This window comes from Miscanthus floridulus, chromosome 8 (genome assembly GCF_019320115.1).
Source record: "Miscanthus floridulus cultivar M001 chromosome 8, ASM1932011v1, whole genome shotgun sequence".
Taxonomy (NCBI): domain Eukaryota; kingdom Viridiplantae; phylum Streptophyta; class Magnoliopsida; order Poales; family Poaceae; genus Miscanthus; species Miscanthus floridulus.
In genome coordinates, this window is record NC_089587.1 from 67,421,763 (window position 1) to 67,429,455 (window position 7,693).

Below are 7,693 nucleotides of genomic sequence, written 5' to 3' on the forward strand. Positions count from 1 at the left end.
CTACATGTAGTAGTTCTTGGCTAGGTAGTTCCTTAGCCAAATGTCCCTATGGCCGTCACTCATGCCAACAAAGCCCCTGCCTTGGGACTTGTTGTCTAGCAGGTAGGTGTAGGCAACAATCAGTGCCTCCTCAGTAAAGCCAGGCATCTCTATCACAGCAAGGTAGTGGTCGGCATTAACATGGGCTGGTCCAATCTCCCTAAGAGCATTGGCAATATTGTTGACAGCATCAGACATGTTGGTCAACATAAGCATCTCATCCTCACTGAAGTTGCCTCTCTTCCTCTTTCCACCCATAGCTGAGGAGAGGAGCTATGTGGCCTAGCTATTGCATCCTACATCAGTGTGGGCCTTCTCAGTAGGCACATGGGTAGAGGAAGGACCCACTACCTTAGCAGCAACACTGTCAGCCTGGTTGGCCCCTAGGGCTTCACCAGAAGCAAGTGCAAACCTACCAGTGGCCATAGCATGGCCAAAGATAGACTTCATCTTAGTGTAAAACCTTATAGGGCAGTTTAGAAACTCTGTATCTTTAGGATGGTCCTACAGTAAGAGGGGAGGGAGGGGGAGGGTAGAGTTTTAGACAAGTAATGGAAAGATAGGTACAAGGAGACATAGGAAAGAAATCAAAGTTCTACCTTGCAGTGGCCAAGGTAGTGCTCCTGCTCAAGCATAATAGCATAGGTGTCACTATCCCACAATGCCCCACTTAGGTCCTTGAGCTTACAGACCCTAGACCACTTCTGCCTCCACTTCCTTAGGTGGTTGTACACCTAAGTTGGGCTCACTGCCTCCCCACTGTACTCCTTAAGGGTTTTGGCAACACAATTAACATCTTTATCCTTGAAGAGTTTGCCAGGCCTACTACCATCACTAACAAGCTAGGCCATCCTCCTAAGGACAAAGCCATAGGTGTTGTTCCACCTCATGGCCCTAGACCCCCTACACTAGCAGCAACACCACCATCACCTGCAGCACTAGCAGCAGCAGCAACTCTAGCTATAGCTGCTGCAACAGCAACAACAACAACACCCCCCAGCAGCCCATTGACTACATTAGAAGCAGCCACAAACCCACCCTGGGCACCAAGCACCTCCTAAATGACTGGTGGACAACTTTGAATCTTTGGTTGTGACCAACCACATGAAGGAACATTGCAACCTGCTCCTCTACTGTGACCCCCTCTCTATTAGACACTAGACTCCTAGCTCTAAACAGATTGCATAAAGCAAAAAAAGGTGCTCTGGTCATCCTAAGCATGGATAGGCACTCTCCATCATTGGAATTATAGATCAGGTTAAAGGTCTACTGCATGTGCTGGTCAGCTTCATCCCTAAGTGCATACACTAGAGGGTTAGGTTCAGTATTAGGTCTAGGCCTTTTCCTTTTAAGCCTGCTGGCAACAAAGGACACCATGACTACAACCAGGGCAGCTGCTTGCCTACACATCATCTCATGGCTCATAGAGGGATCCATCTACATGCATATAACAATGTAACACAAACTTAGATCATCATACACTGCCTGGCCTCAACATGATTGTACAATGATTCAGTAAGCAAATAAAGCACGGCTACATTTTGGTACATGCCTCCAGGTGCTCAGGACAACATCATCGACCATATGATAAAAATACAGAACCAAACCATATGAAAATAAAGAAACGCATCAGGTATACAGAGCTCAATAAAGAAGAAGCACATCATAATGGCAAGCATGAAAGACTATAAGAACGACCATCACTAAACTATCAAATCAAACCCTAATCCATAGAGGAACGGCAACTACTACTCAAATCAGATGAACGAATCATGAACAACAACTACGATATGAAACCCTAACATCATCGCCATCAAGAAGTAGGGAGGATTGGGGGTTGATTTCACCTTGGGGTCGGCGTTGGCGCAAAGGAGCGGCGCAGCGGAAAGAAGAAGAAGACCCGACGATGTAGAGGAAGTAGATCTGGCCGGAGAGGAAGCAGATCAGGCTAGAAGAACAGCTTTAGCACCACCGCACCAACAGAAGAAGAGGGAAGAAGACGGCCGCCTCCACGGAGTCCCCACGGTCGATGGAGTGGCGCCACGTCATATCAGATCCAAGGTGGGGGAATAGAGACGAAGCTCACTGGCAGAGGATGCCACCGTGATGCACACCACCTCACCACCACCGCTGGTATCTCACGTGGCTAGAGGAAGGCGAAGAGTAGGGAGAGGAAGGAAGGGGAAGCAGCAGTAAGGGCCACTTATAAAGGCGGAGGATTTTGCCAGTGGGGAGAGCGCGCGTGGAGCTTTTTCCCTTCCCGCTGGAGCCCGCACGAGCCATCCGCCGCTGCCGAAATCGCCCCCAAAATCGCCTACCTCACGCCGCTCGCAGCCGCGCCCGGGAGAAACGAACCCTAGTTTTGTTTCCCCGGAGCCAGGCAGAGGGCGCCATTTTGCACCATGCCGGCTGGGCTACATCCTGGGCCAACACTCCCAAACACAGGAGTTGCAGCCCACGAGCGCAGCCGGACTCCTGGGCCACCCTCCCAAACAGGCCCCTTGTATTTGCAACTTGGGTTGCAATAGGGAGAAGCATCGAGACACCACCAGGCAACACAATACAGAGGGCATTCAACCCCTTTGTGACCAGTAGAGAGAGAGCCTCCAAGAGAGAAGAAAAAAGGAGAGGGAAAACAAAGAGATTAGAGAGGAGATCTTGCAAAAGATCAAAGAACGGTTCATCCACAAGATTGTCAACCTACAGATCCACGTCCTTGGTACCTGTAATGTGAGTTCCATCATTATTTGATGACGTTCCTTTTTACCCTAAGTAGGAGCCTCAAATCTTGTTTTACTATAAATCCTTACCAAATGGGACCATGGGTCGATTCACGAAAACTTAGAAGGCATTTCACAAAACATTCAAGGCCACGTGTCCAAGCACTAGGGCTCCACAAGTGCGCGAAGCGCACTCGTGCACCCGACCTACAATGGGTTTGAGGGAAGCTGATGATGATGAAAAATGTACTCCAGCACCATCGCTAGCTATTAAAAAAAGGAAAATAGTTAGATCAGAATGGTGCCAACAGAAGGGGGCCAAAAGTGGGCCATGGCCCTTGCGGTTGTCTAGGAAGGAATTAGATCACGACACGAACATCGTGCCTCTGGTTTCCCTTCCATCCCCTGATCATAAAAAGGAAAAATGATCAAGCAGGCTCTGCAAGGCTCGGAGTACAGGTTATCATCTATGGGGGGGCCTAGTGCATGATTTGAAGGAAATCCTTACTGATGAATTTGCAGAAGCTTCAGTAGAGCATGTTTCAAGAATTTGTAATGCAGTAGCACATGAGTTAGCCAGTCTAGGTAGTTTCTTTCAGGCTTCCTTTGGGAGCTAGGTAGGGTAGGACGGAACAAGGATTATTTTTGGACTAATTAATCCTTGCTATTTATCTTCCCTGACCCCTGTTGCTCTTTGGCTTCCTTCCCCGTCCCGTTTTCTTGCTGCTACGCGGCGCTCGCTGGCACGGTGAGGCCGGGGAGCGACACCCGCATGTCCGTGGTCAGGGAGCGACGCCGGGGGAGGCAAGGCCGGCCCCTCGCGTGGGCATCAAATTTGGCCCGTGCCACAATTACGCGCCGGGGTCACGCCCGGGGAAAGGGCCGGGTTGTTTCCAAACGAGGCCTCAGTGAGAAGTTGTTTTCAGTCCTGGTAATCTACCAGATTGTATTGATATGTTGGTGACTAGTGATTTATCTGGTTCACAAGGTTAATGGAATCCCATGGTTCCAAAAAAAACTGATCATAAAAAGGAAAAAGTCCTCCCGAGCCCCTTAACTGTTGGTGTAGATCAATTTACCTCATTCAACTATAAAATCAATTGTTTGCGCTCTTCAAATTATTAAAACTGTTGGATTTACCTCTTTAACTGGTTTTGAAAGCCATGCGATTTTGGCTAATGTAACACCATGCCTACTGTCCTACATGACGCCATGTCACCAACAAGAGAGCTAAATCGGACTTTCACAATAACTTAGGGAGGTTAATTAGACTTCAAAAAATAAATACTTTTTCAAAAAGTTATCCAAATTTTTTCCAGCAATAAATATGCATTGAAAAATACTGAAATTTGATTTAATGTTAGAAAATTCATAGAAATTTCGTTTTAACTCAGAAAAATAGCAAACTTGCTTCATATTTTTCTTAGATCATTCTCCATGTTTTTCAAAGTTAGGAACTATAATATAGAGCATGATTTGATGAAACGCAAGAAGTCCGGCATCCCGAGCCCATCCAAACTGCCTTCTTACCTGATCATGTGCAACATACCTCGGTGAGCAAAATTCTAAACCTTTTAATTTTACCGCAAAGTTACAACTTGATTGACTAGAATTATGTGCAACATACCTCGGTGAGCAGAACATCGACGGCGGCCGACGCCTTGATGAGGTCCAGGCCACGGACCTCCCAGCCCTTGAGGCGGCGCTGCTGGCGGAGCACCTTGAGCAGCGCATGAGCCTGGTCCACCTGCGCCGCCTTGAAGCAGACGATTGCGCCGCCTTGAAGCAGACGATGGCGCGGCCAGTTGTACGAGCCACCAGACCTTGAGCCCCCTGAAGACTCCACACCTCGATCGGCACCGCCACCATCGCCACCCCCTCCTTCTCGCGGTCTTGCTAGTTTTGCTCTCCCTCGCTCTGTGATTTGAATTTCAAAAGGGGATGGGTGGGGATCGATTGCGATTTGCGAGAAATAAATGGGAAAAGCGACACGGCACCGGCCCACGTTATATATCCTGGCGGTTGAGCAGGGAGGATCCCGCTCTCACTTCGGGCTTCGGCGGACAGAGAGCACGATGCTTAATCACTTGGGCCGCATGCTGAGTTAATTTTGGGCCCATGTAGTGGGCTTTCAAACTGATTTTTACTTTATCTTCAGGATTTCCCGAGTCCTGAGTGACTTCGGGCGCTGTCATGTTGGCATATGCCCCGTTCTCCAAATCTCGTTAAGTAACTAAGCTGGCTTCCCACATGTAAATCAAAGGCTGCAGTGGACATCTAAGTATTGGAGTTGTTCCAAATTCACTCCAGGATATAGGCCAGGCTTCTGACGGAGCGAAGCGGAGGCCCGTCGGGTCTCGCCCCTGTGTTCGGGGGGTACGGTACGGTATATACACCCTTGCTAGGGTTTCGTGGAGACTGGATTCTCTTGTAAGCCGCCATAGGCGTGTAACCCAAAACTCTTGAAATAGTGAGATTGTTGCTGGCTGGTGCCCGTGGTTTTTCCCCTTCACATCGGAGGGGTTTTCCACGTTAAATCGTGTGTCTCCTCTGTGGCTTGATTCTTTACTTCATATTCTTATACGTCGTTCATAACACTAAGTGCATGATCCCGGTAAAGGTTGTAGTGGACATCTAGGCTTCCAAGTTCAGCCTGAAAGTCATCCAAATTTCATTGGATTTGACTCAGTTCATGAACCTGTAAACGGTCGCGGACACACACAATTTGGACCTCTCTATCTCTCCAGTTCTTGATCAAAGTTGAAGGTGGCATCGCCACATGATATTAAGAGAAACGTTGCGTGGAACCAGTCACTGGCACACTGTTTGCAGCCTACCGGCCGGCGAGGTGCCCACCGCCTGAAATCGACCTCCGCTGTCTCTGTTCCATCCATGGGATGGGAGAAGGGGTGTAGGGTCGAATAGATAAAAAGGAAGGGGTTTAAGTGTGAGGAAGTCTGGGGTTCCCAATGCAAAAGTGTCTTAACTCCAGGAAATTATCAAATCGGCTGAGATTTCTAAATTCATATAAAATCGAATGCTAAAAAATAGTGAACCAAATCTTTTTAGACGTCTTAACTAGAGTATGCACATTAGAAGTGATAAATCACTTGTCACATACTCAATATTTCCCAAGTAATTAGGTTTATGTATTCCTTTGTTTGGAGGGGCTTCTCTCGACTACGACTCCTTCACTATAGCAAAGTGTTATCCTAGATGTTAAACAGTAAATAGTCGGTCACTTACCGTTTAGCTAGTATTTAGCCTAAACAACCATTTAAACAGGCAAAACGGTTGGTTAAATGGGCTAAATAGCCAATTGAAAAGAAACGGTGAACTACTATGTAGTGTTTAAAGGGTGCGTAAACAAGCTAAACGACCGTTTAGATAAACAGTGAGCAACTATAGTAATATTGTGGAGAAGTCCCAAATATACGGATGTGGCTCCTCCATTTCCTAGTTCATTTCTGTTGGAGCTAAAGCTGGAGACATTTTTCTTCCTGCTACAGTGTGTTATAGTGTCAAGCAGTGCTGTATACGGTGCTTTGTGAGCCAGAGCACCCAGAAGCGCACTAAACAGAGCTGCATTTTTTATCAAGTTTTTTGCTTCAATAAATCTTAAAAAATTTATAGCAAGGTAAGCATATTAGTAAGGTCTCACAGTAAAAGTTTCACAACCAACACAGCTAATATGGATGGTATAAAAATGAATTTGTGTGTCTGGTGTAGTATTTTATAGGTTGCATATGTTATCCAAAAAAATCTATACAGTACGACTATTTTGTTATAAACCATTATCTTCAACTCTATTTTGTTGCAGTAGCCTAAGGAGTTCACTTTTAAGGATAGAGAACTCAACGATGATTTCTGGAAATCGTCGAGGATCTCTACCAGTTTATTCTTGGCAAGTTATACACAAGAAGAGTGATTCCATAATTGGACGTTGTCGCTCGCATGTCGAGTAGATTGCAAGAGTCTTTGTGAGTGGTGGTATTAAGACTAAGTCGTTGATGTCAAAACATGCATATAATGTAACATTTGTACTGTATGTATATATGTTGACGACATTTTGGTAGATGTGATGTGTTATGTTGACAATATTAATATATTGGTGATAATATAAATGTTTTTGTTGACAATTTCAATGATTCTATGGGTTGTACATGTTTGTAGCGGGGGCTGGAAAACCCAGTCATCTTTATGTTTTCTGACAGCAAATAAATTTCAAATTTGGTGAGAATATTAAAATAGTTGAAATTGATTCCAGAGGCAGACATAAATAGAGTTGTCTTGGAAATGTGTTTCTAAAGGCGGTTGGGGTTCCAAACCACCTCTAAAGACATGATTTTTAGAGCCACAGCTGCCTCTAAAAATCAGTCTAACATGACTATTGTTGCTAGGCATAGAGGTAGAAGCGGACACCCTAGCCACAGATTTCTAGAGGCATAGAGATAGAAGCAGACACCGTAGCCACCTCAACAAACGGTTAATAGCCACCTTTAAAAACAAATCATTGTGTAGTAGTGATAAGACTTCACAGTTCGGAAGAGTGTACAAAAAAAACATGACTATTTGTAGCCCACGGAAGCCTTGGAAACTTCCTTGCATCAAGCAACATGCAGGAGTCGAAAAGATGATAGCTTTACCCTCCAAGTGGTTCATAGCTTGGGGCAACTGAAACCGCCAGATTTGTGCTCATGGTGAAAACTTTGAGCCCCTTGGTGATAAGGAACACGAGTGAACTATCTCAACTGAACATAGGACACGATTGTTTGAGCAGTATAACCCCGAGTCTCTGAGTACTAAGCCATCTAAACCAACATGCTACTATAAATTTACTAGTTAACGGTGTGAAACGCCAACAAAGTATTTTTTATTTTCTATTGGTTTAGACTATTATACAACGTAACCATCGTGTAGTTTACCATAGCAAG

At 45.7% G+C, this 7,693-nt stretch overlaps 1 pseudogene; it reads right to left on the reverse strand.

Moving 5' to 3' along the window:
* Positions 1–4,628, reverse strand: LOC136469288 (uncharacterized; annotated as a pseudogene).
* Between the last annotated feature and the right edge of the window lie 3,065 nt (positions 4,629–7,693).